The following is a 22,854-nucleotide window of genomic DNA, read 5'->3' as shown; positions in this document are numbered from 1 at the left end:
TAGGAAAGTCTTCAACTGCCTTTTAAAAAGTTTCAGTCTTCTCTTTTACCTCATTGAGTATAAAAGAATTAATATCCAAGAGAGATGCTACGTGAATATCCTCAGTCACAGGTATAGCCACACCTGGAAGTTCAGCGACTACCCTGCACATGAGGAAAGCCAAGGGAACCATGTAGTACTTTGTGACCTACTGGAGAGCTTTGGCAGAGGTGTCACAGCACTGGGTCCTGTGACAGAAACCCTCCTGTGTTTGGTGGTAGTTGCTCAGTGTGAGCAGCCCCTGTGTTCCCTGCTTATACTATTCTGAAGGGAGGGTGGTGATCCTGTACCATTGTGATCGCATCATAGCTGGGTTTAGCAGGAAATGATCCTACTGTGAGCAAGGAGCTTGATGTAAGAGTTTCTGGGGAGCTTCTGGGTAAGTTTTCTTTTGTCTCTGAAAATTGGGTCATCTTCCACTGCTTTCCCAGGCCATTAGCAGAGAGTTGGATCGGAAGTGGAACAGCAGGGACTCTAACCAGCTCAGATACAGGATGCCAGCACTACAGGCAGCAGCTTTCTCCCCAGTATGCCACAGTGCCGGTATGGCCTAGAAACTCTCCAGGAGGTAGCTGTAGGCAATCATAGTGCTCATCTTTTATTTCCCTTCTCAGGGTTCTCTGGTCTATGCAGTCTGTTGCAGTGTTTGAAAATCATTGTTTCTTGTTTTTCTGGTTGTTTTATTGTTTCAGGTGAAAGGGTAGATCTGGTCCCTATCACTCCATCTTGCCTGAGAGCAGTTTTATAATTTATATTTGTGTGATTTCTTCCCCCCTCCCACAATGAATACTTGACTCTTCAATAGAATGTCAACTCTACAGGAGAGTCTTTGTGTATTTTGTTTACTACTATAGTAGTGTAGTCTCCAACACACAATAGTTGCTCAATTGGCACGGGTTAAATAAGTGAATTAGCAGACTCAGGTTCCCTAAGTGCAAAGGATACGTTATGGAGTATGATCTGATGTGAAGGAGGATTCCCCACAGGGAAGGTGCTCACTGTTTGCCAGGCCCTTTGCTGAGTCCTTTGGTAAACAAAGGCATGAGGTGATACAGCACACATGGCCTTCACCTAGAGTTGTCTCCTAATGGGGAATATAGAGATATAGTGTATAAGCAGAGAAAATTGCAGGGTAATTCCTGATGTCATTTTTGATAGAGCACTGAGAGAAACAAAACAGAGAGGTAACGGAGAGCAGTGGAAGCCAATTCATATTAGTAGTCAGAAAGACTTCTCTGAGTAGGTGACTACAGAGTTTTTCACCCAGAAACAACTGCATTGTAGATGCCCTAGGCAGTAATAAGCAGGTACATTTGAGGAACCAGATCATGCTAGCCTTGCAAGCTGGGGGAAGTTTACATTTTCTTCCAAGTAGGATGGGAATCCACAAATCAAGTTAGTTGCTGTGAGGGAGACCGGGGATATAAGGGGTCAGATGGGCTGAGGCTGAATTTTGGATGCATGGAAGACAACTGAGAAGAAAGGAGCTTCGACAGCATCTAAGCCCACTGCAGCCGCTGCTGCTGCTGTCTTCCAGATCCTGGATCACTTCTGACCTTTTCCAAGGAACTGGCAGAAAATTCTGGGCTGGGCTCTAAGCAGTTCAACTCTGGTACTGCTTCTCCAGTAGCTAAAAGGGGTGGCTGATGTTGTGGGCACAGCTGCAAAGGGAGAACTCTCCTAGGTGTCATATACCTCACTCTGAGGAGTTTCAGCAAAAAGGCATTATCTGTTGGTGCATGGAATTCAGTAAGTTTGTTTGGCGTCTGGCTTTAGGCACTACAAAGATCTGGGGTTCAAGTGATATCAAAAGGGCTGTCTTCAGCAGTCACTCTACAGTGCTTTGCTATGTGGCAGTTCACAGGAAGGTCTTTTGAGATTCAAGATGAATGTCAGCAGCCCCAACTCATAGATGTCTTGAGCCATGTGAGCTTTGCTTCAGACATTCTGGCACATATACCCACTCACATGTGCACCCACATGGCAGGCCACATGCCTCGCACAGAGCCCTACTGAGAAGACCTGAAAGCAAATATAAAGACTAGTCAGGTATTCTTCACCAATGGGGACAGCATCCTTTTACATGGCCTACCTATAACTCATCATTCAGGATTCAAAGAACTGAGCTCTGGCAACAAATACCTGCCCTACCTTGAAGTCCACGCGGCTCAACTGAACTTTCTCATCCCAAGCAGCCCTACCATGTGGGTGGAGGACAACAGAAAGGAAAAGGATGGCCTGAGATTAGGTGCTGTCCTCCTACCTCAGAACTCTGGGAAGAACTCATGCAGACCTGCCACAAGCTTGCTGAGCACAGGCCTTCCTGGGTGCTGGTCTTAAGGAGGTTAGCGTCTCTCTCCACTCCAAGATCCTGGGGGAGAGTCGTTCTGGATGAAGTGGCAACAGCGCCATTAATGCTGCTACATGCCACTGTAGACATTTTCAGCCAAACTGGGTAGCATGTCTGGAGATCACAAGGCTCCTTTGGGCCTGATTTGCTTCCTGATAGTCAGAACCATCAGGCCCAGGAACACATGTGTAGACCTACGTACATGGGTTCTTATGAGACGACTTTGTATAGAAGTTTTCAGGAATGGTTTCCAACATTTATAAAATCAAAGGCCTCCACATAAAAATGTGCCTCTATCCCTTGGGAACCAAGAAAATGGGGCAAGCATATGTTTATCCTACCATCTCTGTCTTTTGTGCCCTGAGACAGCTCTTCCTCAGGGGCAGTAAAACCAGCAGATGAAGGTAATGGCCATGTTCCGGGACTAGAGGATCCCCCTTCTCTCAGTCCTGGAGTTCCTGCCCACACAGGATGGTCCTGAAATGAACACCCCAGAGGTGTTGCAGGGCACCGAATCTTCAGATTATCTGCTCTGCCGGTGCCCAGCATGCTGCCCACTCTAAAGAGGCGCCTGCATTTGTGTGGTTTTTTTTTTTTTTTTTTTTTTTTACTGGCAGAGTGGACAGTGAGAGAGAGAGAGACAGGGAGAAAGGTCTTCCTTTGCCGTTGGCTCACCCTCCAATGGCCGCCGCGGCCGGCGCACCGTGCTGATCTGGAGGCAGGAGCCAGGTGCTTCTCCTGGTCTCCCATGGGGTGTAGGGCCCAAGCACTTGGGCCATCCTCCACTGCACTCCCGGGCCACAGCAGAGAGCTGGCCTGGAAGAGGGGCAACCGGAACAGAATCTGGCGCCCCGACCGGGACTAGAACCCGGTGTGCCGGTGCCGCTAGGCGGAGGATTAGCCTGTTGAGCCGCAGTGCCAGCCTTGCATTTGTTCTTAAGAACATGGTTGTGCAAGACCTCTCAGGTTCTGCAGAGCTGAGTCTCCTGTGACCAAGCTCACTATCACATGTGACAAATTTGGGTGACAGGGGCTCAAGCACTTAAGCCATCATCTGCTGCTTTCCCAGGAACATTAGCAGGAAGTTAGATCAGAAGCAGAGCAACCAGTCCTCGAACCATTGCTCCAATTTGGGATGCCAGTGTGGCAAGCTGTGCTTAATCTTGTGTGCCACAGTGCCAGCCCCCAGCGAGGCCTTTATTGTCACACACTGGAGGCAGGCAGTTCCAAAGCTGGGTGACATTAAGGCTCAACAAGTGCACTGCAGGTGTCAAGCTCAACAAGGACCAAGAAAAAGGGAAATTCCTGGAAGTCCACAGCCTCGTTGAAAACTAGGTTAGGGCAATGCCAAAGCACTGGAGAAAGGGGAAAGGTGGAAATGAGATGACCCCAAAAGGTGCCCACCACTCGTAGTTCTTTCTGCCACATGAGAGAGTTCAGAGGTCTGACTTCCCTGAGTATGACAAGTACACTGGAGGCCTGCCAGCTGGTAGAAGTGAGATTGTAGCTGGCAGTGGTATAATCTGACAAACGCACTAGACAGGATGAAAGATGTGACCTAGTGCTGAAAGCTTCCATATACCTGACACTCACAGGTTAGTCTCCCCAGGGGTGCTGTGGCACACAAGATTCCATTTTTGGCTGCTGCTTCACAAAGATTCCTTCCACAGAAGTGTTCTCACGAGTGAGTTCTTTTATGGTTAATAAGGAGAAGCTCCAGCTAAATCCTTTCCCACACTGACCAGGTGCTGGGTAAGACTGGCTTTGGCTGCAGGCATTCTCCTACCTCCTGTATTTAGGTGGCCCTAGTCCAGCATGACTTTTCTGGTGCTGAGAACGGTTAGAGCTGTAGCGGAAAGCTTTTCCACATCTGTTGCACTCATAAGGCTTTTCTCCAGTGTGAACCCTCTGGTGCTGATTGAGGATGGAGCTTTCACTGAAGGATTTCCCACACTGGCTGCACTCATAAGGCCTCTTTCCAGTGTGAACCTCCGGTGCTTAACAGGGTTAGAACTACAGCTGAAGGCTTTCCCACATTCATTGCACTCATAAGGTCTTTCTCGAGTATGAACTTTCTGGTGCTGAATGAGGGCAGAGCTTTGACTGAAGGCTTTCCCACACGCTGAGCATTTGTAAGGCTTTTCTCCAGTATGAATTCGCTGGTGTGGAACAAGGTTAGAGGCAACTGAAGGCCTTCCCACAGTGGTTGCACTTACAAGGTCTTTCCCCAGTATGGCTCCTTGGGTGCAGAACAAGTTTGGACGTTTGCCATAAGGCTTTCCCACATTCTCTGCACTCAAAAGGCCTTTCTGTGTTATGAACTTTCTGTTGTCGAACAAGATGAGAGCTGTTAATGAAGGCCTTCCCACATTCCCTGCATTCATACGGTCCTTCTCCATTGTGTATTTTCTGGTGCTCAGTGAAGCTGGAAATACAGCTAAAGACTCGCGGCACTGTCTGCATTCATATGGCCTTTCTGTGTTGTGAACTTTCTGGTGCCAAACAATGTGGAAACTGCAAGTGAAGGCTTTGCCACACTGACACACTTATAAGGCCTTTCTCCAGTGTGGACTCTCTGGTGCTGAACTAGCGAGTGTTCGTGGGTAAAGCCTTTCCCGCGTTCACAGCAACTATGATGTATTTTCCCAGCGTGAATTTTCTGATGCAACCTCAGTTTAAACAGGTGGCTAAAGGCCTTCCCACATTCCTTACACACATGCGATGCTTCCCCAGTATGTAATTTTTGGTGATTAACATGGATTGAGTTCTCCTTGGGGGCATTTCCACCTGTGGGGCATCTGAAGCGTCTCTCTTCAGAGTGAGTTATCAGGTGGTCAAGGAGAGCAAAGGCCTTCAGGAAGGCCCTCCCATACTCACTGCACTTGAAAGGCTTCTGTGTGACCTGCTCAAGACTGCAGCTGGGTGGAAAGGCTGCCCTATGTGCAGTGCTTCCGTGTAGCTTCCCCTCTCTGGTGGTGGCCTGGCTGTGGCTATCCAGGACGTTCTTCCCACCACCTTGGCCCTTGAAGGGCTTCTTGCCACTGTGTTCTTTCTGGGGCTGCTGAAGCTTCATGCTGATCCAGAAGCCTCTCACACATGACTCACACATGTAGGGTTTGTGCCAGGGTATGGTACCTGGTGCTCAGCCATGTCCAAAGTATCTTTCAAAATTAGGCCAGATATTGGCATACTGGGTAGAAGGACCTGCCTCGGGTGCCCCAAACTGGAACACTCCTTCTACAGAAACACTCTGCTTGGGAGAAGCTTCGTCTACTCCAGGCCAGCAACCTGAAAGAACAGAAGTGCTGGTGAAAAAGTACACATGGACTTTATTGGAAGGGGCCAGCCTCTTCACAGATGTGCCTGACGTATGCAGGAATGAAGGCAGGGTAAGCAAGATCTAACAGTGCAGGGCTGGGCCTGTGTAGGCACAGAAGGAGGGCACTCACCAGATGGGAGAACACGGGGTAGGGTCAGGCAGGGAGAAGAGGCAGGGACTCCAACTCACACCTCAGCTCTCAGCAGGACCTGATACAGGCAGCTCAAGAAGACCTCTGATAGCAAGAGGAAATCTCGGGGTGTGCACAAACCCAGGAAAGTCCAGCTGCAACTGGGTATCTGGTTCTCAGAATCTACATAAAGATAAGTGCACAATCCATAATAAGTGTAGGCTAATGCCATTGTAGGTTAATGCAGGCAAGCCTACAAAGGAATAGTGGAGGGGACCAGAGAAGACATGGAGGTCAGGGCAGTAGGATCATCCACCATCCACGGGGCAAAAAGTCAAAGCAGAAATGGCAAGAAGGTGAAATGGGCTATTGGTAGATGCAGAACACATTTCTCACATAATGGAACTTTAACCCTGATATAACCCATGCCACCAGCTCCACTCACCAGGTCTAGGCTCCCATTTGGCCTCTCTTGTGACTGGACACAGATTTACCCTGTCGGGTACCCAAGGCACTTTACCCTGCTCCAGGTAGGCAACCACAAAGGATTTGGAAGATACAAGACCTAAGAAAAAAGTAGAACATGACCAGTGCCACAGCTCACTAGGCTAATCCTCTGCCTGTGGGGCCGGCACCCCAGGTTCTAGTCCCGGTCAGGGCACCAGATTCTGTCCCAGTTGCTCCTCTTCCAGTCCAGCACTCTGCTGTGGCTCAGGAGGGCAGTGGAGGATGGCCCAGGTCCTTGGGCCCTGCACCCGCGTGGGAGACCAGGAGGAAAGACCTGGCTCCTGGCTTCGGATCAACGCAGCACACCAGCCGCAACACACCAGCCGTAGCAGCCACTTGGGGGGGTGAACCAACAGAAAAAGGAAGACCTTTCTCTCTGTCTCTCTCTCTCTCTCACTAACTCTGCCTGACAAAAAAAGAAAAAGGAAAAAAGTAGAACAGGTAATTGGCTGGCCCTAATGCAGGGCAACCCACGTGATGACCGACCAAAGAGAACTCATCTCATTTTTGCAAATGGGAAGAAAACTCACTGTTAGAAATAAACCTTTGAGGAGCACCTCACAAGAACAGCACAATGGTCCCCACAAGCAGTGACCATGTTGGTGCCCATGGTCCCCGGCACAGTCAGGCTCCTGGAAATGTTTGATTAAAAGAAAAAGTGGCGGGGGGACACCCTGTAGAACAGAGGTGCCATTGCCATGGACAGACTCGGGCAGCTGACCCTGGGTGCTTCCCTGCAGTGCAGACAGCGTCAGGACTTCTCAGGGAGAAGAGGAGGTCATGCTCCACACACAAAGCAGTCAGTCCACAGCTCCCATGCTCCAGCTGTGGGAAAACAGCTGCTCTTGGGAAAAACGGGAAAGGATGCTGGGGTGGGTCCTTACCCAGAGAGGCCACAAGCGCAAAGTTCTCCAGCATCACATCACGGTACAGGTGCTTCTGAGCCTCATCCAGGAGCCCCCAGTCCTCCCAGGAGAAGTGCACAAACACGTCCTCAAAGGTCACCTGGCCCTGCCATGATGGTGACAGCTAAGTCAACCAGACCAACAGATGGCAGAAAAAATGGAAAATGTCCCATTGACCTGCCCCTCAAAAACAGGCAGGTGGACAGATAGATGATACCTAAGTTCTGGGTCCCCCAATTCTGTCTCCAGAAACACCAAGCTGGTGCTCACCTTCTTTATTTAGGTTCTGACCCACTGGTTCACTTTTTCTGATATGCACATCACTCCTTGAACCTTCCATCTCCAGACCCCACACAACCAGCACTTCCCTGCCTTTCCACACGCCTCTGCAAACAGCGTCCAGAGCCTGGCTGCTCCTGCACCAGACCTCTGAAAGTCCCAACTGTCAGGAGAGGCAGCACTCAGCCTCTTCTTCATGGATTTCCACTTGGTCCTGCTCATACATTCAACCCTGTTTTCCAGAGCCACACACAGATCTCTAGGACCCGCAGGCTTCTCAGCCACAGTATACCTCTTTAAAAAAAGAAAATTATTTATTTATGTGAAAGGCAGAGAGAGAGAGAGAGGTCTTCCATCCACTGGTTCACTCCCCTAGAAAGCTGCAATGGCCAGAGTTGCACCGATCCAAAGCCAGGAGCTCTCCCACGTGGGTGCAGGGGCACAAGCACCTGGGCCATCCTCCACTGCTCTCCCAGGCCATCACAGAGAGCTGGATCGGAAGTGGAGCAGCTGGGACTCAAACCAGCGCCCATATGGGACAGGTGGTGGCTTTACCTGCTACACCACAGCACCGGCCACCACAGTATACCTCTTAATGCATGTTCAAAGCCAATCTCTACCACTCCCTGCCCCAAGCCTAGATGCTTATAACTCTCCTAATGGACCCTGTCTGCACTGAAGTACTGTGCCAATCTAACTAAAACCCCAGGCCCACATAAACAGCCAAGAAAAATCTGTGATCTTATAGAGGGGTCAATATTCAATGCAGGTAACTTTTTGTTTTAACAATACGTATAGTTACCTAATAAATATGTCAGATGTTGCATTTTTGTTTTAAATTTTGGATTTATACATCTTTTATAATTGATTACAACTACAAATGAATAGGCATAGCTTTTATATATTAACATTTGACTGGGCTTGATTTCAGAAAGTGACCCTTGTGGACTTCGGCCCCAATCCCTGAGGAAAAAAGAACTATCATTACGGGCAAGGTAGAATGGGATGTTACATTCCTGTCATGGTTCTATACCAAATCAACCAAAAGTAAAACCAAAGTACACCAGCAAAGATATAACTGGTAAGTATTCGCTTTAAAAGTCCATAAAGATCTTGTAAGATGGAGGGTGAAAAAGCTCCAGTTCCAAAGCCAGACACTAAGAAGAAATCTCCAGCCAAGAAGGTGGATAATGCAGAGCTGAAAAGAAGAAACTCAAGGATAAAAAGACAAAGAAGGGGAAGCCCCACTGCACCGAAACCTGTCCTGGCGAGAGGGACTGGCAGATACTCCCAGTCAGCCATGGATCTCAGGGAAGCCCTGTATAAGAGGAAGCACGTGGCTCCCAAATTCAGGATTGAAAAGAAGGAGAAGGTTCTTGCTGGTTTCACAAAACCAGCTGGTGGTGACAAGAATGGTGGCAGCAAGGTCATTAAGTTTGGCAAAATGCCCACACACTGTCCCACCGAAGATGTGCCTTGAAAGCTGCTGAGCCACAGCAAAAAGGCCCTCAGTCATCACGTGAGGAAACTGGGGCCAGCATCGCCACTTGGGCCCTTCTCCTCATCCTCACTGGGTGTCACAGAGGCGAGAGCGGGGCTTTTCTGAAGCAGCTGAGCAGTGGTTTGCTGCTTGTGACTGGACCTCTTTCTAGAGGGCTCAATAAACACAAGTCCCAGCCCTACTGTCATCCTACCTCCACCTCAGTTTGTCCCAGCCGCCTCCTTGGGGACCTTAATCACCTTCTGGCCTTCCTTCTATTTCTTCTTTTCTCCCTCCCTCCTTTTTTTTTTTTTTAAAGGTTTATCCATCCATTTGAAAGGCAGAGTTACAGAGAGGAAAAGACAGAGATCTTCCATCTGCTGGCTCACCTCCCCCCCAACGTGGCCACAACAAGAATTTCCTCCTGGGTCTCCCACACAGGTACAGGGGCCCAGGTACTCAGGCCATCTGCTGCTGCTTTCCCAGGAGCATTAAGCAGGGAGATGGGTTGGAAGTAGAGCAGCTGGGACTTGAACCGGTGCCCATGTGGGATGCTGGTGTTGCAGGTGGCGGCTTCACCCACTACACCACAATGCCAGCTCTGGACGCCTCTTTTCCACTTACCTTCCCTTGAGGCTGTTAGTTCCTTTATCTGACTTTGTAATATACACAACCCATGACCAGATGCCCAGGCCAGTCACCTAGCCTCATGTGCTCCCACAGGGAATCCATTGCTGACGTAAGACGCCCTCTCCTAACCTCTGTTATAGCCTGGTTGCCACAAACCGAACACCTACAAGCTGAGTCCCTCAGCAGAACTCAGACCTGCATGTCCAGCAGCCCATCTGACACCTCCACTCCAGAGTCTCCAGGACATCTCAGACTCACACAGCCAAAATCCACCTCCTGGTCTCTGAAACCTGCCCACCCACTGACTCCCCGTCTCTGGACTGCAGGCCAGCTGCTAGTTGCTGAGGTCAATTTCCATGGAGCCATCCCTACCTCCTCCCCCTCTTTCTCTCACTTTCCACATCTTAAAGTTAAAAAATCAGAACCAAAATCTAACCACTTCTTCCAGCTCCACAATCAGCACTCTGGCCAAGTCACCACCTGCATTCATCCAATTTAAAATCAAATCCTTACGGGCCTCCCTCCTCTCACTCCGACCCCATCTTCTTTCCCTCTGCAGCCAGAGGGTGCCTGGGAACATCTGAGTCAGATCACATCCCTACTGTACTCGAAACAGTTGGTGGGGGCTGGCGCTGTGGCGCAGTAGGTTAATCTTCTGTCTGCAGTGCTGGCATCCCATATGGGCGCTGGTTCGAATCCCAGCCGGTCCTCTTCCAATCCAGCTCTCTGCTGTGGCCTGGGAAAGCAGTAGAAGATGGGTCAAGTGCTTGGGCCCCTGCACCCACGTAGGAGACCTGGAAGAAGCTCATGGCTCCTGGGTTTGGATCAGCCCAGCTTTGGCTGTTGTGGCCGTTTGGGGAATGAACTAGCGGAAGGAAGACCTCTCTGTCTCTCCCTCTCACGGTTTGTACTTCTCAAATAAATAAATAAAATCTAAAAAAAAAAAAAAAAAAAGAAGAAGAAGAAGAAAGAATGAATCATGAATCGGCAGATCTCACCACACTCAGATGACAGACCGCGCTCTTCAGGCTGCCTCTCAGGGCAACTCCAGCCAACCTGCCCCCTTTTCCCCCAGACATAAGGAAGATCTGCCATTCCTTGAATACTCACAGCTCAGCTGCACTTTTTTTTTTTTTTTAAAGAAAGCTTTTATTTAATAAATTTCATATGTACAGCTTTAGGAATATAGTGGTTCTTTCCCCCTTACCCACCCTCAGACCCCCACTCCTAGTCCCTCTCCCATTCCATTCTTCATTAAGATTCACTTTTAATTATATACAGAAGACCAACTCTATACTGAGTAAAGATTTCAACAGTTTGCACACCCACACAAAGTATGAAGTACTGTTTGAAGATTGGTTTTACTGTTAATTCTCATAGTACAACTCGTTAAGGACAGAGGTCCTACATGGGGAGCAAGTGCACAGTGACTCCTGTTGATTGAACAATTGACACTCTTATTTATGACGTCAGAGGTCACCTGAGGCTCTGGTCTTGTCAGCCTCACTTTCCAGCATTCACACATCATCCTGATTTCTAGGACTGAAACCGCTTTGTACACGTCAATGGATTTCAGAAGTGGGAACCCTTCCTTATAGCCCATGGCCACGGCCGAAGATACCCCTAGGGTTCCCAGTGGCAGGGCAGGAGAGCGAAGGGGGCGAAGTCTGGGGACGCTCCCTCCCCAGGAAGGGGCTCCAGGACGTTGTGTGGGGCCGGGGAGCTACCAGTGAGGGTCACGGGCACCCTTCACTCACCCGCGCCAGGTCAGTCGGCGCTGCTGCCGCCATCGGACCCAGGAGGACCCCTGGAGCTCGGAGACCACACTCCACTGGCCTGGGTGACCGCGGGCCGACTGTCGAGCTCGGAGCCTCAGTCTGCACCGTGTATGTGTGTCCAGGGCCCTGGGCGCCGCCTCTGGGCTGCAGGGACAGGAGCGAGTGCGTGTATGAGGTCCCGGAGGCGGTCCCGAGGAAGCGCCTGGGAAGCGGTCCCCAAGGACGGTACGGGACGAGCGGTCCAGAGCAGAGCAAACCTGCAGTAAAGCGGCGCGGGAGGTCCCTGCCCCACCGGCTGAGCGCGGCAGCAGCCGGCCCGCTGGGTCTTCTGGTTTACCTAGTTTCTACCGTGTGTCCAGCGGGGCAGGCGCGCTCTGATCTCCATGGCAACGTCCAGGCGGCACCGCGAGGACCTATGGGAACTGGAGTCCCCCCACCCTTTTTTAAAGCGGCGTGGGGGTGGGGGCGTGCCTGGCTTATCTTCCTCTTACAGGAGCTGCTCTCGGATTTCCTCCGTTAGAGACGTCCACTTAGTAACTGGTGTCCCAGGCTCCTGGCCGCAGACCTGGTGAGGCCCTACAGAACGACTTCTGCGAGGATGTGAAAGAGCGTGAATGCCTTCCTTGTGGTGTCTCTCTGACGTCCCTCTGATTCAGTGGTCCCTGAGCCAGTAGCATCAGCCTCACTGGGGAAACTGCTAGAAACGCAAGTTTCCCCATTACAGAAGCTCTGGCATGGGATCTCTGTGCTTTCAGGAGCCCTGCTGGGGCTCTGATTCCCACTCAGAGTTAGCTGCTGTTCAGAGTCCAGTAACACGTGTTTGCATAACACTACAGCCTTCCTTCTGAGAGAGAACATGAGAAGTGCTCAGCACAGGGAGAAGCGCATAGTACTAAACGTGAGAGTACTGAACATGATCACCTCCAACAACATCAAGATCCCACGTCTCTCTCACTGCTATGGACGGTCTCCTTGCTCTCTACCCTCTGCCTCTGAAATATAAATAAGCAATGCCATTTTAAACATGCTCTAAGTGTTGACAAGGTTGTGGAGACACTAGAACACTCAGACCTTGCTGTTAACTGCTTATGTAAGATAATGCAAGTTGGGGAAATAGTAGTCAGTTTCTCATGAAGTCAGACATGTACTTTCCATAGTACACAACAATTTTCCTTCAGTTTTTACCTGGGAAGAATATAAACCTATGTCTAGGGGCCAGCATTGAGGCACAACAAGTTGAACCACCCTGTGCAATGCCAGCATCCCTGTTTTAGTCCCAGCTGCTCCACTTCTGATCCAGCTCCCTGCTGATGTCCTTGGAGGACAGGTTCTTGGGCTCCTGCCACCCATGTGGGACACCAGGATGGATTTCCTGTTCCCGGCTTTGACTTGGCCCAGACCTGGCTGTTGCAACCATTTGGGTAGTGAAACAATGGGTGAAAGAGCTCACTCTCTCTCTCTCTGCCACTGTCTTTCAAGTAAATAAATGAATAAATATATATTTTTTAAAAAAGATGAGAAGTCAATACATTGGACTACATCAAAAACTTAAATTTGAAAAATATGTCTAAACCAAAGTTTTACACAAATGTTCACAGTGATTTTATTCAATGGCTAAAATTGAAAACAGCCCACATGTCCACCAGGAGGATGGAAAAATTAACCTCTACACTCATACAATGAAATACTACCCAGCAATAAAACTGAATGTGCAGCAATGTTGGTAACTCTAATTATGAACAAAACGATGTGCAAAAGAAATATGCATTTGGTATATAACAATTAAGACACCACTTGGAATAACTGCATCCTATCGCAGAGTGTCCGAGTTTAAGTCTGCCCCCAATCCCAGCTTCCCACTTATGTGAACCCCGGGATGATAATGGCTCACATTGTTGGTTTCTCCTACTCACATGGGAAACACGGACTGAGTTCCTGGCTCCCAGCTTTTGCCTGTCCCAGCCCTGGCTGTTGTGGGCATTCGTAGAGTGAATGAGCAAATGGGAGACCTGTCCCTCTGATTCTCTCTCTCTCCCTCCATTTTTTCTGTTTCTCTGCCTTTCAAATAAAATTAAATAATTTTTTTTAAATTCATTTTTGAAAGAAAGAAATCAGGAAATGGCATCACGGCGCAGTGGGTTAAGCCGCTGCCTGCAACACCAGCATCCTACGTGAGTGCTGATTTGAGCCCCAGCTGCTCCACTTCTGATCCAGCTCCTTGCTAATGCATCTAGGAAAGCAGCAGAGGATAATCCAAGTACTTGGACCCCTGCATCTACGTGGGAGACCCGAAGGAAGCTCCGGGATCCTGGTTTTGGCCTGGCCCAGTCATGACTTTTGGAGCCATTTGGCAAGGGAACCAGTGGATATAAGATCTCTCTCTTTCTCTTTCAAATAAATAAATTAATTAAAATTCCATTAGATCTAAAGAGCCAGTTTTTCAATGACGTACGCATCCATCCTGACAACTAAACAGCCATGATTTCCTTCTGGGGCAAAGGAAACAGACTATAGAGGGGTAGCAGGGAACTTTGGGGGAGTTTGAAATGCTCTATATCCTGATGCACTCAAGCAAGTACCTCACGCCCATGTATTCACTTACTTAACTCATACTGCTTGAGCACCTACTGTGTGCTGGGCAGTGCAACAACCCATTGGTAAACCAAATACACAAGGATCTTCCCCCCATGAAGCTGGCAGTCACTAAGGCAAACACGTGCAGAACAGCCCCACCCTAGGGCCCTGGTGACCCACCTGTGTCCATACAGACCATGCTTACCTGAATCCTAGCAGAATGCCTTCTGATCCTCCCAAGTCAGGAGACAATGGGAAGCCATCTCCCACTTGTCTGCTTGTCTCCCCCGTGGAGCTGTCATGCTACCGTTTATATTTGCCTCCCATTTTCTCATGGGGGAAGAGGTTTCCTGCCTCAGTCCTGCTACCTCAGGTTACAACTGCAGATAACAAAGCTGTTTTCAGGTGAGGCTGGCATTGTGCCACAGCAGGCTAAGCTGCTGCCTGTGGGACCAACATTTTGGTACAGTGGGTTAAGCCACTGCCTGCAACCATATGGGTGCTGACTCGATTCCCATGTGGCTGCAGTCCCAGAAGCTGCTCCACTTCTGATCCAGCACCCTCCTAATGCACTGGGAAAGCAGCGGAAGATGGCCCACGTCCTTGGGCCCCTGCACCCATGTGGGAGACCAGGAACAAGCTCCTGGCTCCTGGCTTTGGCCTGGCCCATTCCTGCTGTTGCAGCCATTGAGGAGTGAACCAGCAGGTGGAAGATATCTTTGTCTCTTTTTCTGTAACTCTGCCTTTCAAATAAATAGATAAATATTTTTTATTTATTTTTTTTTTTAATTTTTGGACAGGCAGAGTGGACAGTGAGAGAGAGAGAGACAGAGAGAGAGGTCTTCCTTTGCCGTTGGTTCACCCTCCAATGGCCGCCGCGGCCAGCGCGGTGCGGCCGGCGCACCGCGCTGATCCGATGGCAGGAGCCAGGAGCCAGGTGCTTTTCCTGGTCTCCCATGGGGTGCAGGGCCCAAGCACCTGGGCCATCCTCCACTGCACTCCCTGGCCTCAGCAGAGGGCTGGCCTGGAAGAGGGGCAACCAGGACAGAATCTGGCACCCCGACCGGGACTAGAACCCGGTATGCCGGTGCCGCAAGGTGGAGGATTAGCCTAGTGAGCCGCAGCGCCGGCCTAGATAAATATTTTTTAAAGAAAGTTCTCCCTCATTCTCAGCCTCTTTCATGAGGTGGTGGGAGGGTCTTAGTATGCATGAAGACATCTGGGATTTTTTTTTTTTTTAGATTTATTTATTTGAAAGGCAGAGTTTTAGAGAAAGAGAGAGAGAGAGAGGGAAACAGAGCGAGCTTCCATCTGCTAGTTTTCTACCCAAATGGCCACAATGGCTGGAGCTGGGCTAATCCGAAGCCAGGAGCCAGGAGCTTCTTACAGGTCTCCCATGCAGGTGCAGAGGCCAGAGTACTGGGCCATTCTCCACTGCTTTTCCAGGTGCATTAGCAGGGAGCTGGATTGGAAGTAGAGGAGCCGGGACTTGAACTGGCACCCATATGGGATGCTGGTGCCACAGGCAATGGCTTTACCCACTATGCCACTGTGCCAGCCCCCATCTGGAATTTTTCGACACTTCCACATGGGGTTTAATATCCATGTGGTCATTATGGCATCTGCTCTTTCCTGGTCCCGGATGAGGCACTGGTGCATCCTGGGAAGGTGAGTGTTTTAGAATGATATATAGAGATAACATTATATTGCAGGGCTAGTAAGAATTCCAGCCACCTAAGTAGTTGCCTGCCTTTTCACACTAAATAACTTCCACCTACTGAATCATTTCCCAAATGCCCACAATAGCTAAGGCTGGGCCAGGCCAAGATCAGGAGCCCAGAACTGAATCGGGGTCTTCAGTGTGGATGGCAGGGACCCAAGTACTTAAGTCATGATCTGCTACCTTCCTCGGAAGCACATTAGCAGGAAGCTGGGTCAGAGTGGAATAGCTGGGACTTGAACTCATGGATAGGCCGGCAGCTTGATAGGTCTGAGTGAGCTAGAATCCTCATAGCTCTACATATTATCTCTTTATCTGCCAAAGATGCCCATTTTCCCAAGATGTGTTTCATCTGGGACCTAGAAGTGGGAGAAACCATGAGAATACTGACATTCAGTGCCACACGAAGATTATGGAGGTGTCATAAACTTCCCAAACAGCTTCATGCACCACCCCCACCTCATAAAATGAACTGAATATGGGGGAGAGCTCTCTCTTTTACAACACACCACAATTGGAGATGCTACTCACGTTTTTTCTCTCCCCTGCCATTGGTCAATCCTCTGTCCTACTCAAAGGTATTTCTCCATGTGCAGCAGCCCACATTCATATGTAAAATGTATGTTTTCTCTCTCCCTGTTAAGTAAATCCTGTTCCTTCCTGTGTATGCTACTATGTCTCTGCTTAGGATTTTTATCTCTGTGTGAGACAAGGACCTGAAATAAAAATTAATATGCTCATGCTCACATCAGAACCAGGCACTCTGGGGCCGGCGCTGTGGCTCACTTGATTAATCCTCCGCCTGCGGCACTGGCATCCCATATGGGCGCCAGGTTCTAGTCCCGGTTGCTCCTCTTCTAGTCCAGCTCTCTGCTGTGGCCTGGGAGTGCAGTGGAGGATGGCCCAAGTCCTTGGACCCTGCACCCGCATGGGAGACCAGGAGGAAGCACCTGGTTCCTGGCTTCGGATCGGTGCAGCGTGCTGGCATTGGTGGCCATTTGGGGGGTAACCAACAGAAGGAAGACCTTTCTCTCTGTCTCTCTCTCACTGTCTATAACTCTACCTGTCAAATAAGTAAAAAAAAAAAAAAAAAAAAAAAAAAAACCAGGCCTTCTAAGTGTGGATGTGGGTATCCCAAGTGGTGATTTAAGGCACTGCAACAAATGCCTCCCTCACTTTTTTGTCCTTTTTGGTGTGAGTGGGACCAAGTATTACAGGGAGCTGGCATCTTTAGCAATGTTTTTCTTTCTTTCTGAGCCTATGTAAGTTATTATGGGTTAAGTAAGACTCGTCTCATCAACACTCATGCAGATTTTTTAAACTCTGGTGTCATGTTCATGGTTGATGAATTAAGGGGTGGAGAGCTAATCTAATTATGACATTTTCGAGGGAGGTCTCCTGAGAGGTCTGTGTGTGACTAGAGGCATGTCCTTGGAGGGTGTGCCGGCCTGCAGCACAATGAACCGGGTTTCCTGAAACAGAGAGTGGGAATGCGGGGACAAGGATGCAAAGAATGGAGCCAAGACAAGTCCTGATCAAGGCTCCTTTATTCAACAAATCCAGTAGTATTTAAACATGACCAGTTGTTTACAAGAAGGAGCACAAAAGATTTACATATCAAAAAGGCTTTTAAGGTTACAAAGAGTTCCCCATAAGGTTCTTAACTATTGATTACAAGGGTACAATAAAACACTTAGGTGATAAATGCAGGTTTCAGGTGTGACTGATTATCTATATCATCTCTTGTGAGAGGTTTAGCAGTGAGATAAGGTTCTTCCTGCCTTTTCCCGGAATCTCCTTAGTCTCTATCCATATGTTTAAGTGTAAACAAAGGGAGCAACTGCCTGTGGCTGCCCACATCTCTGTCTCTCTCACTGTCTGTAACTCTCCTGTCAAATAAATTTAAAAAAAGAAAGAGAAGAAAAGAGAGAAATCTTCTATCTACTGACTCATACCCCAAATGGCTGCAATGACCCGGGGTGGGCCAGGTGCCAAGAACTTCATCCAGGTCTCCCACATGGGTGCAGGAGCCCAAGCATTTGGGCCATCTTCTGCTGCTTTCCTAGGCGCACTAGCAGGGAGCTAGATTGGAAGTGGAGCAGCCAGGACTTGAACCGGTCCCATAGGGGAAGCTGGCAGCTTAACCCACTCCACCACAATGCAGGCCTCAAGATGGTGGGAATTTCAAAGCAGCAAAGTGTTCAGGCTGCAGCAGGGGTGTTAATGGCTGCTTTGAATAAGTTTAACAGTGAGAGTCAGGAGCAAAAGGAAACAGAGCAGGGATCTGGAAAATTGGCAACTCTGCCAGAGAAGGATGAACACAAAGCAGCGTGTTTGAGACAGGAAACGAAGCCATGGGTATTTGCTAAAGAGATTTGTTGGGCAAAGGGAGCCGTGTGTCAATGAGCAAGACAGTGGGAGAAAGATCCTGAAGGTGGTAGGTAGCTAGACAGACACTAGCCTGTGTGTTTAAAGAGGGCCAAAGGAAACGGGAATGGGAAGAAGATGGGAAATTCTCAGAAACTGGATTGTCCTGCACTGAAATGAGGAAACAAGCCCTATGAGCAGATCAGCCACTACACCTAAAGTAGTGGCTCCTGTTCCAACACTGTTAGATGTGTTCCAGCCCTTTCCATGGGGCAGCTCAGGGGAATCCCCCCTGCCCTGCATGAACAGGGCTAGTAAGCCCAATAACCGTGCTGATAAAGTCGTAGGGGGAGTTTTGGCAATAGCACATCCAGAAAACCCCCACCCACAATTCTCAGAAGAGGGAGATAGAGAGGAAAAATGGGAGAGCCATACTCATTCCATAAAAACTCCAGTCTGGGGACCGGCGCTGTGGTGCAGTGGGTTAACACCTGGCCTGAAGCATCGGCATCCCACATGGGCACCAGTTCGAGGCCCAGCTGCTCCACTTCCGATCCAGCTCTCTGCTATGGCCTGGGAAAGCAGTAGAAGAAGGCCCAAGTCCTTGGGTCCCTGCACCTGCGTGGGAGACACAGAAGAAGCACCTGGCTCCTGGCTTCGGATCAGCACAGCTCCGGCCACTGTGGCCATCTGGAGAGTGAAGCAGCAGATGGAAGACCTTCTGTCTCTACCTCTCTTTGTAAATCTATCTTTCAAATAAATAAAATAAATCTTAAAAAAAAAAAAAAAGAAAAAAACCTCCAGTCTGAATACAGCCTGGGCTCTTGGTCCTTTCCTGAGCTGCCCACCTGCTCTGTCGTGGCCAGTCTCAACGGGGGCTGGGCACTCAGTGCTTTTCTGGTCTGTCAGGTGTGTTTCCCCTCGTTGAACGTGCTACCTTTCTTACCACTACCCTCTGTCTCCTATCTGAATTTTTCTTGCACAAGACATTTCAAAGATCCTCTAGGCATACCCTTCCGTTACGGTTGCTTCAGAAGCACAGAAGTGCAGACATATTTCAAAGATCTTCCAGGTGGGGTCCTTTCACGGAGGAACTCCAGGCCAAGCTCCAGCTGCTGGCAGATCTGGGCATTATCCACGTGGTACTAACTTTGCAGACGTATGGAATGCAAAAGTTTGGGGTCACGGAAGCCTCCACCGAGATTTCAATGGAAAGCCGGGGAGGCCAGGCAGAATGGTGCTACAGGGCTCCAGCCCTTGTGTGGGGCCTTGTGTAGTAATGAAGCTGTGGAGTGGTGCTGTAGAGGAAACCCCAAAATAGTAGAGGGGTCAGTGATGTGGGATATCTGCAAACAGAAACAGACCACGAAATAAACAAAAGAACAAACTAAGTGGTGTGGCAGGCCCGCTGGGGAAGCTGCGGACCTCAGAGAGCAGAAATGTGGGTGAAACACCAACAGAGCCGAGGCAGGAGACAGCTGAGTTCATTAGGGAAGCTGACAGAAAAGAATTCCCAGACCTTAAAAACTTTAATTGCTGGTTTGTTTGATGATAAGCTAGTTAAGAAACTGGTTAAAATACCACTTGCTTAAAACCTATGGGTGGGTCGGTGCCGCGGCTCACTTGGCTAATCCTCTGCCCATGGCACCAGCACCCCAGGTTCTAGTCCCAGTTGGGGCGCCGGATTCTGTCCCGGTTGCTCCTATTCTGTGGCCAGGGAGTGCAGTGGAGGATGGCCCAAGTGCTTGGGCCCTGCACCCGCATGGGAGACCAGGAGGAAGCACCTGGCTCCTGGCTTCGGATTGGTGCAGTGCGCCAGCCATAACGGCCATTTGGGGGGTGAACCAACGGAAGACCTTTCTCTCTCACTGTCTAACTCTGCCTGTCAAAAAAAACAACAGCCACCTATGGGTTTGAACAACAGCCAAACTGAGGGGGCGGGGAAGCCCCTGTGTTTACACAGAGATGTTTCACAGAAGCCACACAACAAAGGTCAAAGGCAAATGGCCCAAGTGAGATTGAGAAAGGGACAATTTAGTTCTTGGAAAGCCACATCAAAAAAGAACAAGCCTCCTGGTGGGAGTTTCTGTGGCAACACCCCTTCCCCCCTCAGGAGGGGCCTCTTTAAAACCCCAAACAATGGTGCCCCAGACCCTTCCTCAGCCAGTGGCCAGCTCCTCTTGTTCTCAAGCACGTTGTCACAATAACCCTTTGCTGCCCTTCCTTGCTATGTGTGTGACGAGAGGGTCCAAGAACCCAACTGTCAACTGGGCCGTGGACACATTGAGGCCCCCACCTAGGTGTCAAAGGGCATTCATTGACTGGCATCTGTGGAGGCTGGTCATGGTAAGAGAGGAAGCGGCTCCCGGCAGGTGAGCCAGCAGGCAGAGACAAGAGTGAGGCAGGACTTGAACTGGGATAATCACCCCTCGTGAAAGCCACCCTCTGACAGCGGAAGCCTCATCATGGGTGCTCGTGTCGTGCAGCCCGACTAATCACACGTATCTCCCTGCATTTGCACTGACTCGTCCTGGACTTTGAGAGCTGGAGGAGTATCTGTGATTACTGCAGTGCCGAGAACAACCCCTCTCCCCTGGACACCCCCGTGGTCAGGGAGTCGTTCTCATCTACTCTGTGTTGCAGCCCAAGGGGCCTTCCCAGAAAGGAGCTAGCCTTCTAGCCCGTGGTGTCTGTTGCCCTCAGGACGGGACCTTTTCAGCCCTGGAGCCCCGTCTCCAACGGGGCATCCTGGGAATCTAGCACCAGCCAGAGGGCAAGACAGTCAAGACTTCCCACAGGATTCACTAAAAATACGGGCTAGACATTTGGCCTAGTGTTTGACACACTGGCAGGTATGCTTGCATGCCACATCGGAATGCTGGGTTTGAGTATCCGCTCCACCAGCTTCCTGCTCATGTGGACCCTGGGAGCCCTTGGTGACAGCTCAAGTACATGGGTTCCTGCCACCCATGTGAGAGACTTGAACTACGTTCCCAGCTTTCAACAGAATCAGCTCTAAATCTCTCTCTCTGCCTCTAAGGTAAACAAAAATAAATCTGTAAATACATTTTAAAAGAATTATTAAAAATAAATACATAATTTAGAAGACAAATCCATTGCTACCATCTGAAAGCTGGGCAATTTCCCAATGGCCCTGGAACTGGGTATGAAGCCAAGGAACTTTTAAAATTCTTTTGTATTTTTTCTTCTTTTTGAAATCAAGACACTCAGACATCAAATGCCAGCATTTTTTAAAAGATTTATTTATTAAGCCGGCGCCGCGGCTCACTAGGCTAATCCTCCGCCTAGAGGCCCCGGCACACCGGGTTCTAGTCCCAGTCAGGGCGCTGGATTCTGTCCCAGTTGCCCCTCTTCCAGGCCAGCTCTCTGCTGTGGCCAGGGAGTGCAGTGGAGGATGGCCCAGGTGCTTGGGCCCTGCACCCCATGGGAGACCAGGAAAAGCACCTGGCTCCTGGCTCCTGCCATCAGATCAGCGCGGTGCGCCGGCCGCAGCGCGCCGGCCGCGGCGGCCATTGGAGGGTGAACCAACGGCAAAGGAAGACCTTTCTCTCTGTCTCTCTCTCTCACTGTCCACTCTGCCTGTCAAAAAATAAAAAAATTTAAAAAAAAAATTATTTATTTATTTATTTATTTATTTAAAAAGTAGAGAGAGAGACAGATAAAGATATCTTCCTTCCACGGTTCACTCCCCAAATGGCTGTAATGGCAGGAACTGGGCTGATCTGAAACCAGGAGCCAGGAGCTTCTTCCGGGTCTCCCATGTGGATGTGTTAGGTAGGAAAGTCAGTTATGAGCTTATGTGTGTGTGACATAAAGGCCCAAAGAGAAGACATCTATGTCCAGCATATGCTGCATCTCAAGGTCATCCCGATGGTGTTTCAGGGGCAGCCCGGTGTTCACATCCTGCCCTGCCCTGCCCCCTTCCACCTGATAACCTGGCAGGTGGGGGTCCCCACCCCTTCTGCCTGACAAATCTTCCACAATCTCCCAGGTGCAGCCCAGTATCTGCACCTCAAACCCCCTGCTCCCTACCTCCAGTCTGATAACATCTGCATCCATAAAGCCCTTTGTTTCAGACCTTCAAGAGAGAAGTTTTTCTATTTGCATCCAAAAAGCCCTTTGTTCCAAGAGGAGCAGAGGTGGTGAGCAAGACCCATCTCCTTAAAAACCCCGTGCCTCCACGGGACAGGGCGCTCAGCCGTCTGCCTCTCTGCTGAGCCGCCTGCCTGGTCTGGCCAGGTGTACTCTCTCTACTAACCCCCCCCCCCCCCAAGTCCGAGTGACTGCGCACTCTCTCTCAGGTCCTGTCTGGAGAGGTGCCCATCCGTTCTTGCGGATGTCCCTTCCCTAGTAAACTTTGCTGCTTTCACCTCCCACTACTCTCTGTCTCACGCCTGAATTCTTTCTTGCGTGAAGACAGGAACCCTGCAGTTTCTCCGGTAACAGATGCAGGGGTCCAAGGACTTCAGCCATCTTCTGCTTTCTCAGGCCATCAGCAGAGAGCTGGATCAGAAGTGGAGCAGCTGGGATTTGAACTGGCACCCATACAGGATGCCAGTCACACAGAAGACAGCTTTACCCACTATGCCACAGCGCCGGCCCCTCAATCAGCATCCTAACTCATTGGCTAATGCCCACCCCAAATGAAGAGTTTGGGGCAGGCATTGTGGCTCAGCAGTTTAAACTGTCATTTGGGACATTCCCATCTCATATCGAAGTGCCCAGTTTCATGCTGATGTGTACCCTGGGAGGAAG

The 22,854-nt window shown here is 49.8% G+C and overlaps 1 pseudogene; it reads right to left on the bottom strand.

The window, feature by feature from the left end:
- Positions 1-4,038: 4,038 nt before the first annotated feature.
- On the bottom strand, positions 4,039-5,604 carry LOC149120677 (uncharacterized; annotated as a pseudogene).
- Between the last annotated feature and the right edge of the window lie 17,250 nt (positions 5,605-22,854).

This window comes from Oryctolagus cuniculus, chromosome 18 (assembly GCF_051225735.1).
Source record: "Oryctolagus cuniculus isolate XC-2025 breed Fujian yellow rabbit chromosome 18, ASM5122573v1, whole genome shotgun sequence".
Classification (NCBI taxonomy): Eukaryota; Metazoa; Chordata; class Mammalia; order Lagomorpha; family Leporidae; genus Oryctolagus; species Oryctolagus cuniculus.
Note: the sequence above shows the minus strand (reverse complement) of the source record. Positions and strands in the feature narration are given on the sequence as shown.